General features: G+C 38.3%; 1 protein-coding gene across 1 annotated transcript in view; it reads right to left on the reverse strand.

The window, feature by feature from the left end:
* Positions 1-27,030, reverse strand: part of POU1F1 (POU class 1 homeobox 1) — a 157,948-nt gene that overhangs the window by 28,033 nt on the left and 102,885 nt on the right. Inside the window, exon 5 of the mRNA XM_085559107.1 lies at positions 8,100-8,212. The gene's annotated coding sequence lies outside the window, so the exon portion shown is untranslated. The remainder of the gene's footprint in view (positions 1-8,099; positions 8,213-27,030) is intronic.

The raw sequence follows: 27,030 nt of genomic DNA on the forward strand, positions 1-27,030 counted from the left end.
GTATCTATTTTCCCCACAGGGGAGACGTTTCCTTAGACTGCATAGACACCAAATTTCCAATTCCAGTCCTGTTGGAGCTGTTTAAAATACCTGGTGCACCACAGAGAGCACGCAGGTGTTTGCACCCCAAATACAGAGCAAAAGGAACATGAAATCAGATCTCCCTTCTCTATTTCAGTTCACTGAGACCATGGTGACTTTTTTAAATGCCTGGTGGAAAAAAAACCCAAAACATTTGATTTTTTTAACATCCCCATGCTGATACGATTCACAGCTATTGGTATTTATTCTGTTTTACAATTTTCACACAGATCATCAGCAGAGCAACCTGAATGATTAATTAAGTTCTTACAATTAAATTCTACTTCTGCCCTTCATGACTGTTCTATACCAGCCTGAAACAAATTATCTTTGAGTCCCCAAAAGATTTCACAGAGATTAACAATGTTAATTCTCTTTAACAGAGAAAGATAATTAAGAAATAAGGAATTACAGAAAAAACATGCATTTCTAGCAATACCTATGATAACTTCTCATCTCCACAGAGCAAACACAGTACCTGAACAGAAGATTTCCACAAAGCCAGCTCTTAATCTCTTTCTTAATCCAACACTCAGCCTCATCTTCATGTTTGCAAAACATAACCACTTGTTCTTTTTTCCCTCCAACTGCTGAAATATTGTCCATATCACCAACAGAATATTCTTCTAAATGAAAAGCAAGATGTATTCCCAATAGTAAGCCATTTTTTCAAGAGGCAACAAACTTTATATAGAGAATAAATAAATTTATTAAATGAATACTTCATATCTGAAGAGAGAACTAATTGATATTACTAAGTGCCTCCACCTGTCAGAGGATTTTATTAATAGCTTTGTTTTAAATAATCATTCTCAGGTAAAGATTGCTTATTTAATTTCCACTGCATGCTCAATAGTTAAAAATTTTACAAACCACCAAATTATCACACTGGATTGTGTTTTTTTCATAAAAATCCCCTTTGTAGCAAAAGCTACCAGAGTGATATTAGAAAGGAACGTTGGAAAGGAGTTAGTTATATACTGACACAAAACTATTTCTCATAGAAAAGGGAGGCAAAGCACCATTTTAGTGTGAGCTTGGATTTAAACACATCAAAAATCCAGAGAGAATTTCCATGTTCTTACATGAAATTACATGTTAAAAATAAGGCTACTAATCTAAAAGAAGTTGGGGCAGCATGCTTTGTTCTCACGAGGTGATTTCTGAATTTCTGAAAAAATTCTGAGATCAGGATTTTTTATGATCAAAAATCATCTTTCAAACATAGGAAATCCATGGGGAAAAGGGCAAAACTTGCAGCATATATTTGTTTATATGCAAATGGTGTACATACTTTACAGCTCTGCTTCAGATAGAGGGATTGAGCTGATTGTGTGCTTATATTACACTCACAGCTGAAACACAGAAGCTGTTCAATATCTGCACAGCCTCCTCGAAACAGAGGTGCTTTTAGTTCCATGAAAAGACACTCTAAATGATAATTCTCAGAATTTTCATAAATATTAGCAATTTTGAGTAAAGCTGAAGAAACAAAAATATTAGGAAAAAATGGCATAGTGGAAGTTATAAAATATAAACCCTAGGACACATTTTGGCCACATCAGTAAGCACAGAATGTGAGAAGCATACCCTGGTACCAGGGTGTGTTAGGTCTAACTGGTACAGCCTGTAAATATCCATTGGTCACGCAAGGTTTTTTACTGTTCTTCCACCAATTCAAATTAAATGTGGAATAATATTTGAATTAATAGTTTTTCACTGCTGTGCAGAGAAAAATACTGTTAAAACCTTCCATTTTGAAAGTTTGCCACCTTTTTGTGTTCTCTGGTGCTGAGAGTTGTAGCTTTGAATATGACACAAAACAGGTTTCAAAAATAAGCAAGAGCTGAGGTTCAGCTAAGTGTAATCTTTAAATAAATTTCACTGAGGAATAAAATTGTTTTATGCAACATATAAAACCTTCTTATCAACTGCTTTAACACAATGATCACAAAATTAAACTTATTTAGTACCCATTTACTTTCAGATTTCTAATGTAAGCTACACATTAATTTAAACTCTCTTAGTTCCTCAAAAACACTCTTCCCCACATTAATTTTTTAAGTTTTTTTTTATTTATTAATGAACTAAGTAATAAAACATGCTGATGATTAACACCACCATGGTGGTCAATGAAATAAAAGATGCTCAGACACTTCAGTGTGAAGATCACTTCTAGAAAAAGATTGGACCTATGAACACATGTGACAGGTAAATTTTCATATCAAATAACTAGGAAAAAATTATGATTTGGGATTAAATGAAATAAACTGAAAGGTTAATAAAAGTGATTAGATTTTTTTTTCTAATTGAAAAATAAAGAAGCTACAAATCTATTTCAAAATTCGTCTTTCATAAAAAGAAGTAGCTGGCAGCATTCAGTGTGTCTGAATTGCAAATTTTACAACAGACTTCATTCTGTCTAAAGAAAAAAATTAGCATAAAAATGAATCGGTTGTTATGAAGACATCGATTAAAAAAGGTTCTGTCCTTCACACACACACAAACCTCTACATTGTACTCTTTCCATAAATTGGCTTGAATTTTTGGCACATCAGGAATCAAAAATAAGAGTTCTTTGTGTCAGCAGGCATTTTGCATCTCCATTCAAACTAAAGCAGAGTAGATAAATTAATGCTGTCATAGTCAGTCCGATGTCCAACTCCATGTAGGTTTCACCTTGTTTTTCCATAGAGGGCTTCAAAATTTGTCCCACAGAGATTTTAGGTTTTCATTTGCACCATTACTCCTTGCATTTAAGAACAATGGGGGATAAAACAATTCAGCAATGTTTCAGTGCTTAAATTCAATCAGATACCATAAAACTTAATTATAGGTCTGTTTCATTGTCTTCTCATTTCATTGTATGCCAGCTTCAGGCAGAAGCAACAAATTCATTGTGCTGTGTCAGCACCCAGTGACCCCACAATTTGAGGAATTTGTACCCAAAGGTTGGTAGAAGCTTCTCTTGAGGACTGAGGTCATAATTGATGAAATGATGAGTGGTAGTCAGAAATGGAGACTGAGATCACCCAGCTGTTGACCTCCTGCTTTAGCAAGTGTCCCACACCTCTTCTTTCCCAACATCACCCACAAGCTGCTCTGTATGAATACCTCTCTGTCACTACAGGACACTTGAAATCACAACGTGAGCCGCTGTTATTGCAAAGGTAAAAAAGAAGAAGTTTATTTTCTGACTCTATCATTTATACTTTTCCAAAGGTGACAGTGGATTGGAGGGTGGATGTGCCACCTCTCCAATGACATTGGACAAACTACCAGTACATCAAATTTCTCCGCCTCTATGGAGGAATGCAAAACTATAGATTGTTTACAGAAAGTTGTGTGAGAAAGTTCTCTACAAGAATGTAAACTCAGTAGGCTTTAGAAAAATCTTAAGAATCAGAGCAACACCTCTCCTTCATGATATATAGGTCAAGTTCTTAGAAAGTAGAGTTTTAGGCCTTCAGTGGAAATTATTTAGGTTGTTCACAGAGGTGCCTCATCTGCATTCAGTGAAGGAAAGATTGATTTGCCTTCCTTTTCACCCTTGAAGTACAGGTGAGACTGCACAACATCCACCTTAAAAAACAAAATAAAAAAAGTCCTATCTTCAGGGTAACTTTTCTGGTGTAATAAGAGGTCAACTTGTATAGTTTACCACAGATCTAATGGTTACAGGCAAATCAAAGCCTCTTTCTGCCCTAGCCTAGGCACACACATTATCTGCAAAGCCAAAACTCAAAATGTGGGTACCTCAAAACTAAGGATGCCTTCACCTAATCACTTTAAAATAAACATATTCTGGGACAGACACAAATATGCATGCTCTTCTCTTCTCTTTATATGCTTGACCTCTTTTGGTCCTGTATTCTCCAGCCTGTTACTTTCTTATATTTCCGTATCTCTGTCTCATCATGACTGCTCATCACCTTCTTGAAGATATTCATAAATATGGATTATTGCATTCTTTTAACATTCTTTTGGGGTTTTTGTTATTGTGGATAAAGTTTCAGTCTTTTCAATGTTATTTCCTTGACCACAGGCCAGTTTCCAAAGGCACATTAAAAGGCACCTCTTCTTAGTCCAAATTTTGAGCACAGAGAAATATAGATATAATTGAAAAGATGCTTTTTTGTATTGCCAGGTTTTTTTAAAAGATTATCAAAACATTTTTCCCTTGCTCTTCTCTCATAAAAGTGGAATTCGTGGAAGTGTCCATAAATATTCATCTGAAACTCCCTTTAAGCATAAAAAAATCTGAAACGGAGGTGTCAAAGCCAGGCAACTATAGCATAGCAAACATAACAGACAAAGGCTAGGGCAGTCTTAAAACAGGCTCTAGCTCAACACATTTTTTTAATAAACAGACTTTCAAAAGTCTTGACAAAAAGAAAAAAAAAGACATTTAAATGCCTTTAAAGAAACAACTGAAAGCCAAGGAATCACCTGCCTCATCTCCAGTGCCCACACACCTCAGCAGGGAAGGTGGGGAGAGAAGTAGAAAACAATTCTTTAATGAACTGGAGGGAGAGAGGGGAAAAAAGCAAAACCAAACAACAACAAAAAAAATCCAAAACAACAACAACAAAAAAAAAAAACTCACACAAAAAAACCCAAAAACAAAACAGACCAAAAAAATGAGACAGAGGCAACCTTCTGTACTCCCTGTCCTTATACACACACAGAAAGGAGAGAAGTAGGTCCCCCTTGCAGAAATGTCCCATGACCTCATACCCACAATCCAACTGAATCCACCTGAAAATTAATTCAGTGCTGCTTAGGATCAAAAGAGGGGCACAGATAATGGGATGGAGCAGGACCAGAGAGCACAGAGCTCATGGCCTTCAGTAAAACCACTCTGCTGTGTCAAGTCCCCTTCAAGCACCTGCCCTGCAGGTCCTCACAATGCCATTTGGGTTTTGCCTTTTTTCTTTTACAACTTCTCTGTGCTCTCCACATACATATTTGTAACTCTGTCACCTGTTGTATTAGGAACTCGTTTTCCCTGTAATTTTCCACAGCCTTTTTCTAGGCAGATTCCATACAAATTCCAGAGCCCCAAGCCCTGGGAGGTACAGGGCCCCAGTGCTGTCTTGGTTCTTCCTGGGAACCAAGGCTGAGAACAACTCCTGGAGATCCATTCTCATGGACAAAGCACAGCCAGTGCTGAATGGGAGCTCCAGAGAAGGGGCTTGAGCTGGGGTGGGGATTTGTATCACCACTTGTCCTCCTAACTGGTGCTTTTTGTCTATTATGCTAATTTCCTAAAAAACCTATAAAAATGTACTTACCCCTGGGTGGGGGTGAATACATTTTAGCTTTCCATAACTGCCCCTGAGGGTCTTCATTAAAGATCCCCTTTTCTATTACCTCTTTCCTAAAATTATCTCGAGTTTCATTTCCAGGTTGGGAAAAAGGCAACGCTCACACTTCACATTTGGAAAGTCTCTCCTTCCCTGTGGCTGCCACAGGGATGTCTCAGACCTTGCCTATGACCATCTCCCCTCCCCAGTTTATCAAATCCCTGCTCGAGTAGCAGAATGCACACACTCCACAGGGTTTTACATCAGGAACTGCCAGGAGACAGCTGGTAATTCTTGTGCTGTGCCAAAATTCATGTTATGCAGAAGACAATGAGATTAGATCCTGTGGCAGGCTGGTAGTGGCCAGCACAGAGCTGTCACACACCCCAGACTTTTGGAGCAGAGAACATCCTCTCACATCTCTGGGACTATTTACCTCTGAGTCTGAACATGGATATAAGTTTTCAATGCCACAAGTGCAGAAAACCTTCAAGGCAGCAGAGGTGCTGTAGGGAAAGGGAATCTCTGGAACAGGGATGCACTGTTGTTAATGTGACAACTTGCAAATCACCACAGTTTGTGTGTTTGGGTTTGAGACAGAAACAGCACAAGCTGTGAGGTGGACATGCCTAATTCCAGAAGGAAATCCACAGCACCTACCTCTGCCTGCCACCAAAGTCATGCTCTGGAGAGTGTTACATTGGAAAATTGAAAAATGAACAAGGCATCCTCCTCAGACAAAATAAAGGCTGTGTATCATAAGATTTCTCCACACGCTGACTTTGACTTTTTTCTGGGTACAAAAAACCTACGCTTTTCATCCTGACCAACTTTTGAAATGCATTTCTGGGTGAGCTGTCCAAAGCTGCTGTAGGCAAATTTAAAACCTGGAGTTTTAATGAGATTGCCAAATTCAGGTCTTTCTGGTCTCTTTGAAAAGCCAATTGCTAAAGTGGCTTAAAAAACCTTCAGTAAACTAGAACTGAGCCTGGCACTTTATAAAATTTAAGCACTGCTCTTTTTATATTTGGTGATCTGCATAATCTGCAAATAAACCAGCAGCACACCCACATAAATTATATTTGAGAAAAACAACGACTATAGCCACACTCAAAATAAATTCCCAAGATAAACCAAACCAAAACAAAAAAAAAAAAAAAAAAAAAAAAAACAAACAAACAAAAAAAAAAGAATAAAGAAAAAGGAAACCATTTAATCAGAGGAAATACTCCTGTAGTTTTGCTGTCCATTTATGCTCCTGTGGAAGGCAAAAAACAAGTTAGGGTTGTTCTTGCCAGCAGGGAGCAGTGCCAGCAAAGCATTTTCCCGGTTCCCAGCAAGGATGATGCTGCTGCAGCTGCATTTTGTGTGTGCACATCTGCTGGCACACCGAGAGCTCTCTGCCAGTGGTATGGATTATTCCAGGTTGGACTACACAAAATACAAGCAGCTGAGCCCATCAGAGCTGGCAACTCACAAGGATTTACAAGAATTGATTTGTTCAAACAAATTAACCATCCAACAACAAGCAGAAATAAACAGCTAACTGAAAACCACTCCAAATCCTACAATACAAAAAACCCCAACAGACTGTAAGAAAGATGCAAAGCCAGAGGAGCAGAGCTTGGTTTCAGCCCTCTGGCTAGTTTTGGGTGGGTACCTCAGGGTGGAGGAAAGCACAAAAAATCAGCCTAGTTGTTAAAATCAGAGTGAAGAAGAGTGGGGCGGGGGGAGCCAAACCAGCCTGTGGCCAATGTGGGATTAATCTTCCATTTATTTTGAAAGCTGATTTATTTCACTTAACTTTAGAGATCTGCAGTGAAGATGCCAACAGCTGGGCCTGGAGCCTAGGAGTCTTTATAATCAATAGTGAGAAATAAGTACTTGAGGGCCCAATTGCCTGATCCATTTTTAGATTACATTCTTTTTCCCTCCAGATGAGTTGAATAGGAACTAAAAAGTGCCTGTTTCTCTCGACTGACCACAAAACAAATCCAGAACAAGCAGGCTGGACATTACTGGCTTATACACAGATTTTCTCAGTAAAAGTTCCCTCCCTGGAGCTCTGAAAATCCATTAATCACCAGTTGAGACACAACCCAGACCAGCCACATGCTTATCAAATGTCCCTCCATCCCTCTAGGAAACAAACAAACCAGCAAAAAACAACAACAAAAAAATCTTCAGAAAGGTAGTCCACAGAATAAAGCTTGTCTCCAGTACTATCAAGGCATTTTCATCACAACCCACCCCCAATACTTTTATTCCTCTCATACACAGGTTTAAAATATGAATGATTCCTGGCAAACAGAGACCGCTTCATGCTTTAATTGCAATAAAAATCCATTTTAATTATGTGACCACCTGTTGAGAGAATAAGTTAACTGATGAGAACTGTATAAGCCAAGAACAATAAATCAAGCTGAATGAGTAAAGCTGAGAGAATTAGCCTCTAAGTATTTGATTTAATCCTTTGATAGAAGCGTCTCATGTACATATCAATAGTAAAAATTGTGAGAAAACAACAGGAAAAACTTAATTTTCTCATGGGTTAAACTCTCCTTCTCTTGATTCTGGTACCACACTAAACTCTTCACATCTCCATCTTATTTAATATCTTACCAGGTAGGACTGAAAACAGAATTTATGTACAGTAAAAAAAAGCATAAGAGACAACAAACCTGTGACCACCTCAATTGTTTTTGTATTTACCTTCATTATTCAGTATTTTTTTTCTCATGCATGGCATCCATATTAATACAATCTCTCTTCCCTCCACTGAAGCTTCATCTGATATTCAGTCATCGATTTTGGTATTTGTCCACCTGGAAAGACATCAAAAAAGAGAAACCACTGTACTTCAAGCAGCTGGTTAGTGACCTCATCAGTTCAAGGTTCAGTAAGCCAGAATTGAGTCTAAATATATTTCAGTTGATTCCATCTTGGCTAGAAAATGACACTTCCCAATTCTCTTCCAGAATATAAAGCAGTGAGGATTGACTCTAAATTCTGTAACTGTAGATGAAAACTTCCTAAGCTTCTGCTTCTTGACTGTTCCTGCAGATGGATAACTATCTTTATGATTTAAAAAGGCATAACCAGCTAAACAAGCTGGGTTTTTTCCCAAAGAAATCCAGTCAGTTTTCCAGATTCTGGAGGGCCACTACCTCTCAGATTGTGATTTCTAGTTATGGATCAGGAAAGTGTGACACGCTGCTAGGCACAGAGGAGAATAATAACCAGAGTTCAGATACTCAGGAAATCCACAGCTTCCCAGGGCTTTAACAAGGAACACCTGTCCTATTTTTACCATTCTGATCCTCAGGGTTCCCCTGCTGAGGATTTCCTTAGATTTGAAAGCTCCTGAACCTTGGCTCATTTCCCCAACCCTTTCCCTAAGGGAGATCCCTTTGGCTTTCATTTGCACTGTGATCTCTTCCCAACTACAGAGTTAGAAACCTGTATCCTTTCTGAGCACTGAAAATAGATTTTGGACAGAAATTGCTCTCATAGAAATTTAGTAATACAATTTTTAAAAAGTACTAGAAAGGTTTAAATTTGTAGTAGCAACAACTGATTATGTCAAACCCTAAGAACATTTTCTGAATCTCAGTGATTTGGAAAAGTAACCAGCTCACAAAGGAAATAATTAAAATTCCAGAGATCTGTACCTGCATCCAGAATGCTTTAAAGAAAGAGAACTAGAAAATGAATACTCCTAACAAATAACCAGGTCTTGCAACCAGGAACTTAATTATAAAACAATCCTCACTACTTATGGATCAAAAACTATGTAAAACATAGGGAAATGGCCACAAGGACACACTGAGTAGTGTGTGCACCTTCCAATAAGCACCCCAGTTCTCACTGGGCAGGGAATGAGCTGGCTATTCCCCACCAGCCAAGAAATCAGGACTTATGGCACCCCAGCAGATATGGTCGGTCTAATCTCTCCCTCTATTTCTCTCCAGTTTTGGACATCAGGCCAAAATTTTATCCTGCTGCTCTGCATGGTTAAACAGGGAGAGGACTCCAGCCCAATGCACTGAAATGTTTTAGAGCCTGTAGTTCATGGACTGCTGGTGGTTCATAAAACAGAATGAGGACTCTGAAATCCTTGCTACATCAGCCCCTGCTCCAAAAGCATATCCCCATACACAGGAGCAAAGAAAAAACAAAACAAGAATAAATAATAACAGTAGAATGTTCCAACTTCTGCTTAATATTTTCTTAGTTAATAGCAAATGCTGTGACAAAGTTGCAAACACAGGTGTTTTCCAGAAGGTAAGCTATCCATAAAAAAAAAAAAAACAAAAAAAAAAAAAAAAAAAAAAAAACACCAACTAGAAAAAGTACAATAAAAAGTACAAGACACTGTTTCTCTTAAAGGATGCCTTGTAGGCCCCTGGACTTCAGGGCTGTCAAGTATCCAAAAAAACAACTGCTTTCTCTTTAGGAAAACAGTAGAGGAAACACTGCAGAAGTAGCCTTCTGTTGAATTCTGTGTTAGCCTGCATTCACACACCCTGTTTGTGATGTGCAGAAATGGAGTCTGTGCTATTGCCAGTGAAACCCATAAATGTTATTCTCAATGAATTCAGAATCTGGACTTTATAAAATTAATTCATGTACAAATCAAAAAATATGACTTAAGCACTGATTGAAATCAACAGATTGCTTTTCTCCCTCAGTTCAGTCCCTACAAGACCGAGTTGTTCCAACTAATTTCCTGACAGGCAGGTATCCAGATCACAAACAAAACTCCAAATTAACATTGGCATTCTCACCAAAAATCTCAGCAGAGATCCAGAGAGGAGAGCAAGTCTGCAGGCCATCCCAAATACAGTCCAATGCGAATACAGTCTGAAAATATGATATTCAAGGGGAGAAGGAAAATATTTCCTATCTCTTCATGTGTGTTCCATACTCCTTTAAAAGCTTCTGGTTCCAAAGCACCACTGACTGCCTTTAGTGGCAGAGGGTGGAGGGGGGCTCCTAAATTAGTGACTGGTAGTTTTTAAGACTTATCTTGTTCTTTCTGGAAGGGATTTTAACTGTGTGTCTGGCCTTCAGTTGCTCTGTTTCTGAAAGGAAACCTTTATTCCTGACAAGCTCTAAGATCCCTGAGTGAAGAGTCGTTTGAGAACTCTCTTTTATTTTGTGAAAGATAAAAAAAACTTTAATTTCTTTAATAATTTCTGGTAGGACATTTACCTATTCCTATCTTATTTCCATTATTAGAGTTAATTAGAGTTAATAAGCAAGCAATGTAATTGCTTATTATTTATTTTGTAATTGTTACAGTTAATAAACAAACACAGGGAAAAATACCTGAGGTAACCTGTAGATGGGACCCTTCAGAGCCTCTGAAATGAGCAGGAAAACTGACATGGGATGAACTCTTTAAAGTGTTTTTAGGAAAAGGCTGAAGTGCTCCTCCTCCTCTCCCCAAAACACATATCAATGGGAGCATCTGTTCTTTACACTCCAGAAGTTGAAATCTGTCACAGAAAGAACCCAGGGTACTCAAACTGTCAAAAATGGCTCTTTTCTGTTACTTATAAAGTGGTAGAAGCAAGGATTTTGAAACTAGAGGGTGAGCTATATCCCAAACTCTGTATTTATATCATATAAGACAAATTTCAGGTTATAGATTCAGAAACATGATAAAGGTTGAATTGGTAGCTTCAAGACATTGTGCTCATGGAGGAAGCATTTTCATGCAGCACAGCAAAAGCCTGAACTTCAAAAAGTTGCAAATCCTCTAGGTCTCTATGAAGAAGATGAACAGACCAGCCCAGCTCCTGCTCTTCTCCTTTCCTGGGCCTCTGCTCGTTGCCACAGGCACAAGGCAGCACCCAGAGGAGATGAATCCAGCCCACCCTCAGCACTGTGCTTCCAAGCTGCTACAGCTTCCCACCACTGGAATTCAGCAGAAATGGGTTTTTACAAGGCTTTCCCCCAGCAGCTGCAGGGACACGGCAGCCTGGCTCTGCAAAGCCCATCAGTGATGCTCCTCTATTGCTTGCCTTGACTTTGTTCATTATTTTCATGAAAGCAGTGTTGTAGCACTTCACATCCTTTCAAGGGAGCTGTTAACTACAGCAGGGAAAACTTCCCACTCCACAAGACTGCAGGTCCACAAATCTGTCTACATTTTCTGTTTGCTATAGATGAAATGCTCTTTGCTGTGCCTTTGAACATGGGCAGCAAACAAAACAAAGCAGTAAACACATTTACTACCTTCACTGTTATGCAAAGTAATTCTCCTAAATATTCAAGCTCAATAGTGCAATGATTTCCTTTTGAATGAAAGGCAATCAAATATATACATACACACACACATATAGACATATCAAGGAAGTAGTATAGAAAATGTTAGGTGAATAATTTTCTTGCTTTGTTTGTTTTTTTCAGTGGTCGCAGATATCTGATGTATTTTCTTTCATTTCCAAACCTCATCAATTAAAAAGAACAAAACCACATTTTTTTAAATCAGTGGTTGGTCTGGTTTTTGCCTTTATCTTGTTAGAACTGGGTATATCAAGAGAGAAACCACTGTAATATTGAGAATGTGTGCAGGTTTCACAGTGCAATGCTCTGGGTATGCTGACTGCTAAGTTTGTTTATCATTGCATTTTCAGCCTTTTTTTACCAGTCATGTCCTGCCAGGAAATTCTCTATAAACAGAGATAATCCTGCAGAGAAGTTTGTAACAGCTGATGCCAAAATATAAGCCTACAAAATAACTTGTCATTCTCTTTAAGAAAAATGTATTATACAGCCTGAGAATAAACCCTGATTTAATACCAGCTACTGAAATTCCAATGAGCAGCTTCAGCAACAGTTGTCTGCCTGCAGTCATCTTCTGTGTGAGATGTAATAAAAAAAAGGCAATAAAAAAAATTACCTTTGCCATTTTAGAGCCTTAGAACTCCAAATTTCACAAATGTACTTCTTCATTGTCTGAGGGAAAGAATATAAGGCATTGTATTGCACTGCCCTCTTCATGAGCAGATTTCCCTGGCTGGATTCACTCTCCCTTGGAGGCATCCTGGCCCACAGGTTCCTAAACCCCTTTGGGCAGGGCAGTCCCAAGCCCTTGGCTCTGTCCTCAACCCCCCACAGGTGCAAAAAGGAGACAGGAGGGCTGCCCAGGGTGGTTCCTCAGTAGGTTTAAATTAACATTTCAGGAAGACAGCACACATCAAAGCCAGCCTGGATGGGGCTTGGAGCAACCTGCTCTAGAGGAAGGTGCCCTTGAACACAGCACAGATGATCTTTGATGTCCCTTCTAACCCAGACCACATTGTGATTCCATGATCTGCACCACTTTAGTCATGTTGGCATGATGGAGGAGTGGTGAAGGCAGTTTCAAGAATGGGATTTTCATCTAATGTTCTGATTAAGCCATTCTCATCAAATTTCTGGGCACTCCAGGTGAGTAAATAGGAATTATTTGTGTGTTATAGCTTGCTTCTAGAGTTTTGGTTTGTGGTACACACATCTTTGAATTTGGAGCATCTTTTTTTTTTTTTTCCTAGAAATGTCCAGGGTTGAGCAGGACTGCCACACTTCAAATACAGATGCAATTTCTCAAGTTGAAAATGGTGTTTCCCTGATGCCTAACTGTGCCTGCCACACAAGAGGAAAAATATCCACTGTTAATCAGTCTTAGATTTACAAGTGCAGACTCCTTCTCTCTAATGGATCTGAATCAACACATTAGAATTCTCTCCACTCCCCCCAACAAAATATAAGTTGCTCAAAATCCCAAACAAAAGAAAACAGAACATTCTTCTATTTGTACTTTATAACAATACCATAGTTCCTGTTGAAGTCAGCTATACCAAATCAAATACAAATGGAAGTTAATTGCAGGTATAAACAGTATGGGCAATGAAAAAAACCTATATATATATATATATATATTTAGTAAGGAAAAATCTCTATATTGCTGATGCACCATGTCTTGTGATGCCAGCTAGGAAAAGCATGCAGGTGTTCTCCTGACAAAAACCCAAACACAAACCCAAACACAACACCCACACCAAAATCATGTCTGTTTGTCCTGTAGCACTGTGTGATGGCTCCATGCTTTGTTTTAGAGCATTTATTCCTTTGTACTGCCTTTCAAAAACTTAACTGAATAACCCTCAGGTTTCAAGTGCTTCAGTCAAGGTACACTGAACCACTTTCCTTTCTAGTCCAAATCCTCTCTTTTGCAAACGTCATTGTTAAAGCCTCTGCCTCTCATTTTTTGTGCAATAGCACATTCAAAAAGTGCCATCATGCCCTACCAAAACCTGGAATCCAGGTTTGATGTGGAATCCAAACCACATCAAATTTAGTGAACTGACTGTGTCAGTCAATAAAAGATGACCAGTGCCTGCTTCCCAGGCTGTCAATGTTCATGTGCTTGGACAGAAACAGCTTTGTCCAGATTGTGGGCATTACTTTCTGCAGAGATCTCCTACATCACTCATCTCAGAGAAGCCAAATACATGGTGGTTTTCTATTTCCAATGAGCTCTTTGTGTCTAGATAAGCTGTGGCCATCTCCTGTTCATCACAGAGCATGCAGGAAAGTGGCAAATGCTCAGGATGGAGGCGTGACAAAACAGAATATTTTCCTGTACTTTCCTAAACTTGGCTGTGGTCTCAGAGCCTGCACTGAAGCAGGTTCACTATCTGCCTTGAAGTGACACCAAATGCTCTCCCTAAACCACACAGCCCCTCCTAACCCTCTCCAGACATTTCCTAGGAGGTAAAAAAAAGCTTCCCACTTGAGAGCTGTTGTGGACTTTCATACACCACAGTCTCAAGGCAGCCAGCTACTAACCACTGCATTTTGGGCTACACTGGAAACAGTCAACAAACACAGCTAAAAAGTGTTATTTTAAATTCCTGACAGGTACAATAGATGCAAAAAAGAAAAAGATGATAGGTCTAGTTGCATCGATATTTTTATCTCAACTCTTTCCATGGTTATTAGGACACCCACATGGACAAAATGGAGATTGTCACAAGCTGAGAATGGAAGTTAATTCCTGTAAGAAGCAGGAGACCATAACAGTTACTGCTATTAGCCAAATATCTAACATAACTGGTATTTGAACAAACAGTCAACATAACTTGTTATGTTGACGTAACTTATGCTAACAATAGTTAACATAACTGATATTTTGACCAAATAAAGGTCAGGAATTACAGCCAAGGCCAGAGTGGGAAGTCACCTACAGATTGCCACTTGACTGTGAAAAGGACAACCTTGTCCTTAAACAAACAAGTTATTTCTTTAGAGGAGACAGCTGAAACTAAATGAGCTTTTGTCGTGGAAATGAGAATTGAAGTTGACTGAAGGCTTCAAAATCAGTTATACTTAGAGAGCCGTGGTTTTAGACAAATAACAAAAAGAACATGCTGCTTGTACATGGGTGAGCACTTTCCTAAACTGCAAACCTGATTTTAGGTCTGTAAAATGCTCTGTAAAATAAGGCACAAATAACAGGTTCTGCTTCTCTGGACATTGCTGCAAATAACAGCAGCAGCAGCATATTTGGGGTTGCTCATAATCATTCTGATCCTTGCATTAGCAAGGACATCCATGTTAGTGCTTCCTGCCCAGCTTCTCTGGTGTAAACCTATTCAGCTATTCCCTATTTAGTTAAATCCAAGGTGGGCTATTAAATGTAATCCTAAAGAAAGATGCTAATATTATATTATTAGACTATATTATAGATGTAAATGTATTATATTAGTATTATACATAACAATCCTAATATAATCCTCCACAAGGTATTATCACACTGCTTTAAATTATTCAAATTCTTAGCAATTATTAGCCAGTTAATCCACACCTTGCTGGGTATGTAAATAGTGGGCAATGCACATCTCTTAAGTGGATCCTCTTCCCACACTTCTTGAAACCATTACTAGAAAAACACTCATTTTGAAATGTTAAAATTTTCTTTTACATCTGCAAATTTAAATGTAACACAACACACTGTTTATTATCTGTTCTGTGGGAAACCCAAATGAACATTGAGAAATATATTTTTAATTGGATTTTTTTAGTTCTTTGGTAGAGCTAAGGGTCAGAATTTTAACCCATTGGGAGAGGAAGTTTGAATAGTGCGATCCTAATGGGCCATATGGAATTCCAAGTCCATACTATGGTTTCCATATAGCATAGGAAAATGGATAGATCTATCCATTCAGCATTAAACTGACACTTTCTAAAGCCAAACTGTCCTCTTGGAATGAAGACTCAGATTCTTTATAAAAATACATATTTGATTAATAGTTTATTGATATGGGTCATTTAATAGCATGAAAAGTCAAAGCTCTTACAGAACTTCAGCTTAAAATTGTGAGTAAAATCTTCCTCTTCTCTTAATGTACATTGAATTACAAAATTACAGCATGCCTAAAACAGCTATGCACAATCAAAAGAATGTAGATAATTTCTTAGAATATTTCCTTATTTTCTCCTGTTCATTTACTAAGGAAATATAGAACTTTCAAAATATTTGCTTCTGCAACCATTTCAACACCCTATTTATATGGTGAAACAGAAATATGAACTTGACATTTGGACTCCTTCATAAGTTGTACAACATTCTGGTTACTAATATTTTGATTTAATTACTTGTATTTATGCTGCAAACCACCAGCAGTGAAAATTATTAATAACATAATTGACTATTGAATTCAAAATTGGCTCAAATTCAAGCATACAAGTTAACCTTTTATTTGCATCCAGACTAGCAAAAAACCCAACAAAACCAAAAAAGCCCCAACCAATCCCCTTTTGTCTCAAATTTTGAAGTGATTGCAATCAACCCAGATTCCAGCAGTAAATCATTTTTGTGCACAGTATTCCAGTCACCATGCAGACAACAGTTGAAAGAGGCACCATGCAAAGAACTTTCCTAGATTGACAGTATTTTTTTGAGTCTGGATTTTCTCAAGAATAAAAGGCAGTATCAAATTGAAAGTTTATACTGTAATATCATATAAAGTCTTGCACATTAAAATTGGAGCTCTGGATTTCACACGAGATATGCATCATGGTAGACACTACTCAAAATGCTGGAACAAAAAAAAAAAAAAAAGCCCATGTGTTTCCAGACAATTCTTGTAAAATTCTTGTCTTGCTGTCACTTGGCCTTGCTAACAATTTCTGCCAAATTAATTACTATGCAGGCAACCAATTTTTTTCTCCTTCTCTAATGCATATTTCTCCTTTAATCCACTACTACTGGTGAGGAGATATCACTGTTCTCTCGCATTAGGGTTCCTGTCTCAGCCCAATCACACTGACAGTGGGTTCTTTGCACTCAGATTTTGAAAATATCATTTAATTCTTTGTCCAGGGATGTTTTCAGGCTTCAAATATCATGTCAAACATCTTAAGTAAGCTGAGTGACACCTAAACATCATTTTTGCTCATGCACATGCAGTAAGAATTATTCTTACTGACTTATATTGTAGATTATAAGAACTCTGTCACCTCAACTTCACTTTTTGCCACAGAGAGTTTATAACATACATTCTGAGTAAGATGCTAAATTTGATGTATGTTTCATGCTTCTCTGCACTTAAATATTCTATCTTTGACAATAATATTCTAAAGAACTTTGCTCAAGATTTAAATACTCTAAACAGAAAAAAATGTGAGATTTTTGCTGAGTATCTTCTCCCTCCTAAGTGTCAAATACAACATATCATGTGCTGGGAGGGGAAGACTGAGAAGGAGGAAAATAATTATGCTGTGCAGCTTGGAAGGCTGCTACGTGTCACAGCTAAGGATTTTTTAGACTCATAAGAAAAGTTGCTGAGCCTTGTACTCTCAGATAATTTTGTGAGATGTGTATTCCTGTATCTTGTACTGCTGCATAGTCTTCTGCCATCTGCAGAGCTGAGGCATTGCCCTTCCACCTCCTTGTGAAATATTCTCGTGAGCAGGGGCAGAGCTGCCTGCATTGAAAAGCCAATTTCCTTGCTAATTCAGTAGGTCCTTATGACCTTCCAGAAAGCCAGAAAAAAGAAAGGACTGCAAACCTGCAGCACATCTGGGGCACCATTGGAGAGCACCAGGGACAGACAGCAGAAGAAAGAAGGATGGAAAGGCCAATACTGTGTTGCACCCCTAAAAAATTAAAGGACTGTATTCTCTCATTGCTCCACACAGGAGAAGCTCCATTCACTCCCACACACACACAGAGGACTCTGCATTTCAAACTCTAGCTTTGCTAGGAAAGAAACCCCAAAGAAAAGGCTGCCTTCTGTCTGTTCCTATCAACATTTTACACCCCAAATCTCTGAGTTCAGTACTTTTTTCATGTGCTTGAAATGTGGCCATGTCAGTCTGCCCAGCCTGCATGCACCACATATAAATGTCATCCTGACAAGTTTATTCTCTTTATCAAATGTAAAGAATAAAATTTGAACCTGTAGTAGAAGATACAGGAAAGCCCTAAGGCTGGAAATGGGTAAACTAAACTTTATCAAAAAGTTTACAACCCAATTTCCAAAAGATGTTTAAAGGCCAAACAGAGAGCACAAAGAGCCATTACTTGTTTTAAGTAATGATTGGAACAAGAAAGCAATTTCTCCCACTGATGCCAGTGCACAGAAAATAATGCTGTCATATACAAAGAAATCTCATCATTCAAAGGCTTTGTAGAGCACCAAGCCAGCAAAAGTTGTCTCTGTTCAAATCTGTGGTCCTGCAAAAAAATCAACAGCATTGTGCTAATTGTATCTTTTGAAGAGAAATAGATAAAACATGCAACCTTTGACCACACAGGGCCTACTTTGACATTTCTAACATCCTGAGTGAAAAAAAAAAAAAATAAGGATCCCCAAAAGACCATAAACAGTATCAGTTGTATTTTGTCATAGATTAAGAGATTGGAAATTATAGAATCACATTTGCTCAAGAGGAGAGGGTCATTATCATGGAATTTTGATCATGATGATAAAATTAGCATAGTTCTGATGTTTTTGCATGGTCTAAATCCTAATGATTTCCATTCACACCCAAAGTCTCAATAAGTTAGACACCTTACAAATCTTAGCAAGAATGAATCTTCTCGGAAAAAAAAGATATTAAAAAGACCAGTAGTTCTTATGAGGGCTAGTCTTCAAATGGCAAAATTAATGCCTTCATAAGTTGAAAGGCAAACAGGACAATACCACTGAATGCCCACGCTCATACTTCTGCTGGACACAAACCTTCTTGATGGCACTTTACCTCCAAATACCTAAGAACCAGATATGAAAGAGAAGATGGTTTTGTAAAAGACAGGAAGGTAACAGAAAACTCTGTCAGAGTAGGAGGACAGATTCTGCTTTCCCTCATTCTGAGAAGGAGCTGTGATGACTTTGCAACCCATCCTGAAGATTTCCTCTCACTCCCATCCTCAAGTGCAGTACCACAGTCCCAGACCAGCTGTAACCACTGCGCTAGCACAGGAAAAAGGGTGGAAAGACTTGAGAAAAGCTCCTTGAGAATTCAAGAATTTGTGTGCATGAATCCTTCACGCTCGAGGAGCCGCTGCCTCTTGAGGGAAGGCAATTACAAGTTTCTCACCTGGCAGTCTTCAGAATGAGCTGGGAGTCAGGCAGGCAGCGCTGGCATGCACGGGCAGGAGCTAATTAGAGTCAGCTCCCACATGGGGAAGGCTGCAATGAGAAAGTTCCAGCGTGGAGCATCATCAGGGCAGTCACTTCAGACGTTCCTTATTGCTGGCCCTCCACAGCAAGTCACCTCTGGAGCACTTGCTCACTGCTGCTTTGAGCTGTTCCTGCCAGTCAGATTTTTTTTTTTTTCAGAGCTGGCCTTTTACCAAATTCCTCTGTATTCACCTCAGGCTGTCTTTCTCTGGCTTGCTGACAGAATCACCTACAGGTGATATCTTTGTGCTGCACTCTCATGCCAAATTCCATTCTTGTTATGATATTTCAGCTATTTATGCCTAATGCACAGGTTTAAGTTGTGTCTTTTATCCATAAATCCATGCCCACATGAGGCCATCAAATCATCAGGATATTTTCTTTGTAAAGAAACTTGAGCTCAATTAAGATGGTCAGTAAGAAAAGACTGTTAAAAAAAAAAAAAAAGAAGAAAACAACAACTGAAAACCCACACTAAATAATGCCACACAAAGAGCAAACAGCCAATAGAGTTTCCCCTCCAAAAAAAAGAAAAAATAAATCAGAAATTAACCTGGGTAACTTTATAACGGAATCAGCCTTAAATGGGCTCCATAAATTACAGAAGTGCTTCATACAAATCCACACTACTCACATCCTGCCATTTCCAGCCCTCTTGCCCCCTCATCTGTGATTCTGCTTCCCATTTTCTTACTGATAGATGCTCCAACAAAAATTATTCATCAACAAAAGTAAGTTTCACTTAGCAACAGTTTCCAGGTGAGATGTGCCATGCAAACCCACATCAGAGGCATTTCTTTGACTGAAACAAAGGAAGATCAAACCTATTAAAACACTTAATACAAAATCTGTTCAAAATACAGCAATCTTTCTCTGTCCTAGCAATTACCATTCTCTTAGAAAAAATATTAACTAAGAAGACAAGCAGGAAAGTAATTTTTGCATCAGAGCAGGCAAGAGAATATATTTACTGGACAGCATTTGTTAGACAACCCAGGAAAAAATACAGCTGTATGAGGAAGCTGCAGCTCAGACAGGAAGATTTCAACTAAGCCTTGAAACAGGAGCACACAATATTAAAAAGTTCCCAGAGGATCATAAACTATCTGAATGCTTCCCAGAATTCCCATACAAAGGACAAATATTTAAAATGGCAATATGGAAGGAGAAGAGGGAAACAAAACCCATGGATACTTATGGAAACAGCTAGAGGGGGAAATGACAAATTCAAAGCTTGGCAAGAAGAACCAAAGACCTTTACATAATAATATGACACAGGTGTGTGGGGTGAAGGTTGTCTTTTTTACCCTATCAGTTGGCTTTTGCATTTTTTTGTCATCTACTCAAACAAACCTAAACACCCTGAGCTCCAGGGTGTCTAATATTACAGCATTTTTGAGAAAATATGGAGCCATAATCATTGCATGCAAATATAGTCAGGTAAAACTGACTGAGTGAATGCCAAGGAAAGGTTTTGTGGGCTTTTTTAAAACAGCTGTGACAATAACAAAATGCCACTGCAATGACCACAGCAGAGCTCAGGCAAGCATGAGGACTTCCTTACACCACTGTTTATGGTTAGAGTAGCATTGAAAGCCAAATTATTTGCTATGATGAGGACCATTATTGTTCATCCAGCCCTGCACTGTTGTAGGACCCCACTTGTTTACACCAGACACAAAAAAAAGGGTTGGGATTACACATAAACCTGGCTAGTACTGTAAGCACCAGATATCTAATTACTGCCTTAAGGCTTTGTTACATTTTTTTCTTGGATCCACCTGTTAACAGGTCATCTCCAACAGCTGACCCCCAAATTTTCTCTTTATAAGCAAAAAACTTTTCTTAAGTGTTAACAGGTCATCTCCAACAGCTGAACGCCAAATTTTCTCTTTATAAGCAAAAAACTTTTCTTAAGCTACATGAATACAGAAAGAAAGCACTTTGCATGTTTGGTTGCAAAAATGAAAGACTTTTAGGGTCTTTAATACTACAGCATAAGCTAAGAGAGACCAGTGGATATTGGGACAGAACAGGCAGATTTGAAAAAATCTCATGACATTTATAAACTTTTCAGAGTATTTCTGTCCATGAAAAACAGAAAAGACAGCTTTATTTAATTACAAATTCTGTCTTTTTGTTGATTTTTCTGTTTGCCATTTGTTTCAGTTTTGCTTTAATTTAGAAGATAACCTGATTTTTATTTTTTAAACAAAAATATAAGGAAGTTTTTGCATGACAAGCCCCAAGTATATGCTTGGTAAGAGTTCTTCACAGTAACACTTGAAATTCACTCTCATTCAAGACAAAAATGTACAATTAATTTAATCACTGATACACTCAAATAAGAAGTTTTTCTATCTCCAGTTATTTTTTTTTTAATTAAATACTCCTACACTCCAGGTAGCTATCAAATAGAAGTAAAAATGTAGGAAAATATATTTGGGTGCAATACAGATGAAAATTTTTAATCAATATTAGTTTATATCTTCTACCTGCAAGAGTATCTTTAGCCAACCTGGGGAAAAAATTACTACTTTCAACTTGGCTGCCATGGTAACATGAAATGGTCCAATTTATTGCAGTTATCACAAATGCCATTAATCCTGGGGATAACGATGGGTGGCAATGAGCCATACTGAGGAGGATTATTTTCTTTTAAGTTTTGCTAAGGGATTTGGGAAGAAATAGAATAAACAGTTCTGAAGATGATAGCTGAATAGAGACGTTGGTAAAATGAGTTAAAACTGAAGAGCTAAGCAATTTTTTTGTTCGTATTCCTATTCTGAATAGCACCAATCACTGAAAAGGTGAGCCACAAGTCTGCATACTTTTGGTGGAGAGTAGCAAGTTGAGTGGTTTCTTTTGCTGCTTTAGGTACAGTTGGAAACAGTTTTCTGAATCTGCAAGTCTGGTTTCAAGCACACTTTTATTTCCCGTGAGAACAAAATGAGACCTTTAACTGTTCTGTCTTTCCTTTTTCCTCTTAGACTTTTAAATAAAGAACATGCTGGTTTATATACCCTCTCCCTCCCTACCAGGGAACTTGACAACATGTCCAGATATTTGCAAGGTGAACCAAAGATCATTCTAGTGGAAAGGTCTCTAGAGATCATCCAGTCCAACCTCCAGCTCAAAGCAAGACAATCTTCAAAGTCAAACCAAATGGCTCAGAGTTTCAGCCATTCAAGTTTTCCATACCTCCAGGTATGGAGGCTCAACATCCTCCCTGTGCATCTGCTGTAATATTAGACCTCTCTGACAGCAAATCCACCCCCGCCCCTTTCCCCACAGCTTCTCTTATTTTCCATTGGAGTTTGCCTTTTCATGACTTATGGCTGTGGCCCCTTATCCTCTTGCTGTGTCCTGCCAAGGGGAGCTCATATCACCATCTCTCTAATACCCCCAGCAACCAGAACCTCTCAAAATCCTTCCTTCCCTAGGATGAAGAAATCCAGGATCAGGCCCCTGAAGGCACTGACAGGCCTTACAAAGCAATTGCTGATCAGTAGCAGTCTGAGATATTTTATTGATCAAAGAAAAAAATTAAGCAACACTTCAATAGAACTATTCTTAGAGTAAAATGTTTCCATGCTATATGAAAAGGAGGTGTCATCATCAGAAAATTACTGCAAGAAGATTTTCCAGCACAATCATTGTGAAAGCACAATCATTATTAGGGGCCAAGACTTGTATCATGCTGGGCTCTTAAATCTGGAGGTGATACAGATTGCAGGAAAAAATTCATACATTGTGTTGATATGATAGCCTGGAGTAATAGAAATGCATGCATCAAAATTTGTAGGATCAGCTGAGGCCCTTATTAGGTGGACCCTAAAAAGTGCCTCCTGATGCCCAGGGACTGAGCTCACTTCTGAGTAAGGGTTTCAGGTCTGCAGAATTTATAGAGAGAGCTACTAATTTCCACATGTGTGACCACAGGGGAAGGTTTTCCAGGCAGGCCTTAAGGATCATTGTGTCACTCCACACTTCTACACCCTCATTTCTGGCGCAATTAACAGTTTGTTAGAAGCTGTTCAACCTCCTATTTCACAAAGTGTTTGTACCTTTGATGTGCACAGGGAACGTCCTTGCCTTGAAGTCCCTGGTTGATTAAATATTTTTTGTTGCCTTTTTTCCCCTCTTTATTTGTCTACAAGCAAATAGTCTTGCCCCAAAGGTATGAACAACACAAACATAGGCAGTAGTATATAATTTTAAAAAGGCATCCCAAAAGAAGGGAAATAATTTCAAATTAATTCTTTAGTCTTGTTCTGCAGATGACTGAAGTGTAAAATAGGTATAAGGTGCCTCACAGTCACTAAGCATAAGAAGCTTCTGAAGTGTAATATGCATGGATTTCTACAGAATTATGCAGAGCTGGCATGTGTTGTTTACTAAAAAGAAAATCACACTTATTAATGTATTTGGGTATTAGGTTAATTGTACACTGGCAAAGGGTAAGTCTCACTTTGCAAGTGATTTTGTAGGGCCTTGGAACAGCCACCCTTTGAAATGAGTGTAAAGAAAATGCCTTTCCCTTTCAAATACATTTGTATAGAATCCAAATTGAAGCAATTAAAAGCATCCTACTGTTTGGAAAAGGATATTCCTGTCTTAATTCTTTGGAACAGTGAGCAACTATACACATGACAAAACCAAACATTATTCTAATCCTGGAAAACTAAATCACAAAAATGGAACTTCAAAAAGTCAGCACGAGAAAAACAGGAGATTCCTCCAGGCTATATTGTAACTTCTCATTAAACATGATATTTTTTTTTAACAAATAATGTTCCACAATTCCAATGCAAATAGAAATTTGTAGGGGGTAGCTGGAATTAAAAGACTTAACAAAGGTTTTTAATACAGATAGTTTTCTTGCAAATACATCTTATTAACAGAAGATTTCACAAAGGTTAATTGTTGCCATCAAAAGGTGATAATTAGACATTTCTCACAGTTCAGCTTACTTAGAGAAATACATCTCTATTCAGGAATATAATCAATCATATTCTTAAGATGAAAGGGAACTTCCCAGCATGCACATTTACAGGAGAACATCTATCACTCAAACCTCCTAGAGAATTAATGATAGAAGCATTTCCACTATCCTCATTATTTAATACTACAGATTACCTCAAATGGCAGGAAATACTCATTAATATTTATTTTTTGCCTAACTTGAATCAGAGCATTTCTTTTTCAGGCACCTGGAATAAAATGAAGCCAAGAAATAAAGAGATGGGCATCAGATTCCTCTCCACCCTCAATATCCATGGTAAATGGAAAGGAATGCTAAATTAGGAGACACTAAAGAGATTCGGATTAGAAATACCAGAACAACCAATACCAGAATATCTGATATAAAAGAGATTAGGGAATTTTCTTTGGAGTTAGACAGTAGTAGTTCAAATGTGCTTACAGAAGGAGGCACTGAACTTCAATATTCCTCACTATTCCTTATTGAATACATCATAAAGCTTGATATTCTGGTGAATACTTCAGTCCCAATTTAGTCATTTGAAAAGCATAATTGTAAATGAATGAGCAGTTTTGCTTTACCTAGAGCCTATGCTTCTCTGCTGATAGGACTGGTAGCTTAAAAAGTTCCAGTCTTGAAAAATAGCATTTATAAATATGCACATAAAAATAAATAAAATATAAAAATATCTTGTTTTATCATTAGACTGCAGAAGACTCTTCTTATTCTTCTAAAACTAACAGATCAAATCATTGAGGCTGGTGCTATCTATATCATATTTCTGTCTAAAGTTGAATTTTTAGGGTAAGGAGGGTTTTTCCTCCTTGCCTTGGGTGGCGTGGGGGCTGTTTTTTTTACAGGAGTCAGCCATTTCTGGAAGAAAAACAGAATAAAAGAGTTCTAGTTCTTTTAGAAAGGATAAAACATTCTCTAATTTAAAACCTCCTATATCTAATTTAAAGGCACTGAAGGATGGGTAGAAAGAGTGTGTCCCTGATTTTGGAAACACATAATTTCATCTGTTCAAACTTGGCAAGTTAAATGGCTTTCAAAACTCTGGGGGTCATGAGCAGTCAGCAGACACCATGACAAAAGCAATTCATTTCCAGGAGCCATCAGCAGCATCAGACAAGTTCCAGCTCTCTGGGAAGCTGAAGGATGACATTCTTACAGCCATCACTCTCCTGGCAGAATTTCTCTACTTCCCTCACAGGTGCATAAAGAGGTGCAGGAACACAAATGCCATTTAATGTCCTTGGCCAGCCTGCCACTTCTGGATCCCCAAAGGTGTGGAAAGGAGGGTGTATTACTTTAACAAAAGGCAAGATAGATGGCAAAGCAGCCAGATGGAGCAGCACTTAAACCAAGCTGGTGACAAAGCCAAGGAGACAGAGCATGGCTCAGGTGGCTGAGTAAGGAGCAGGTGAGTGGGACACAAAGTGGGATTGATTTCACCTGGTTTTAGATGTTCATCTGTGGGTTAGCCCACCCCTCATTCAGAGAGGAGTGCTGGAATGCACTCCTTGTTCTGTTTTAGGTGCCATCTGTGAGAGTTCAGACACAAAAGCATCTGTTGTAAATGCCTCTGTTTGGTTGTGTGGTCCTTCTGAAGCCTTTGGTAGAGAATGGGCAGAGCTAAGAGTCAAAATTGGGATTCTTACTCAGCAGGAGACCACCAGGACTGGGAGGTTTTGGTTATTTTTCAGACAGCCTTCATTAAATAAATGTTCTCCAGTCTGAAAGTGTTTCAGAAAAGATTCCACTTTTTGTGGGAAGGAAATAGTAAATGAACATATTAATGAAATGCATACAATGTGTGGGGAAAATAATTTTTCTTCTTAATAAATTTTAAGCCCCTCTCTCTTCTGTTTTTGAGTCTAAACCATTCATTGACAATCTGAACAAGCTTAGTATTTTGTTCTTGGATATATATTATTGTCAGCAAATCCTTTAAAAATTAAAAATATATATTCCATAAATTAATCTGGTTCTCCTTGCAGAACACCTGCAATGCTGCATTTTTTTATTGGACAGTATTTAACTCCATCTACAAACCCTGTAAGGAGTGAAGACTTTGCCCTAAGGGTTGCAAAATCAAGTAGGTGAGATTAATTCAGTAATTTATCTTCACATTGGTGGATTTATACCCAGCCAAAAGATGAATAAGTAATAAACTCTTTATAAATGCCTAGAGTTACATTAGATTGGTTTTATTCCTAAGAAATAATATATCTTTTGAGATTTTGTTATCAAAGAGAAACATCAGTCCCAAAAATTATTCAGACAAATGCCTTCTCGGTTCTATGTGTTCAAGTTCAGGATCTAAAACAGAGCTTTAAGTGAGAAAAGGCCAGTATATTCTGATTATTTAGATAGACATAAAACTGTAAAACTGTTCTCCATATGAAATTTTCTAGGCTTGAATACCCTCCCCCTTCTCCTGAAGCTTCAAATAAATCACACACTATGCAGTGCTTCAGTTGTACAGTGCAAGAAGACACCAATGACTTTGATAAAAACACCATTTCCCCCTCCACTAATCAGTACAAGTCTCCATCAAGTGCACTACATTCTCCATTAAGCAATTACTCTGCCCATTGTACATTCACTCCTCCAAGGGTTCTCTAACCTCCGTGTACTTAACTGGAGCCAAACTGGCTTTAAATCGCTGAGTGCGTCGTTCCCCGAGAGCTGAAGCTCATCCAGATGATCCAGGGTGCTGAAATTACTGAACAGCAGGACTGAGCAACTCACCCTGCATCATGCCTTTAATTTATGTGCTGTGATTTGGACACAAACCAATTCCAAATTTCCGTGCAACCTAATTGCCAGTGTTCTTGAGGATCATGGGATAATCTCATCATAAAGAGCATTGGAAGCAAAATCTTCTGCTTACACTTCAGGGTAGGTTTTCCTTCTGCCCCAGGCCTGCATATTTCCTTAACATTGCTCAAGTTCTGCTTGTTTTCATGCAACG

The sequence above is a fragment of the Lonchura striata genome, chromosome 1 (genome assembly GCF_050655825.1).
Source record: "Lonchura striata isolate lonStrDom1 chromosome 1, ASM5065582v1, whole genome shotgun sequence".
Taxonomy (NCBI): Eukaryota; Metazoa; Chordata; class Aves; order Passeriformes; family Estrildidae; genus Lonchura; species Lonchura striata.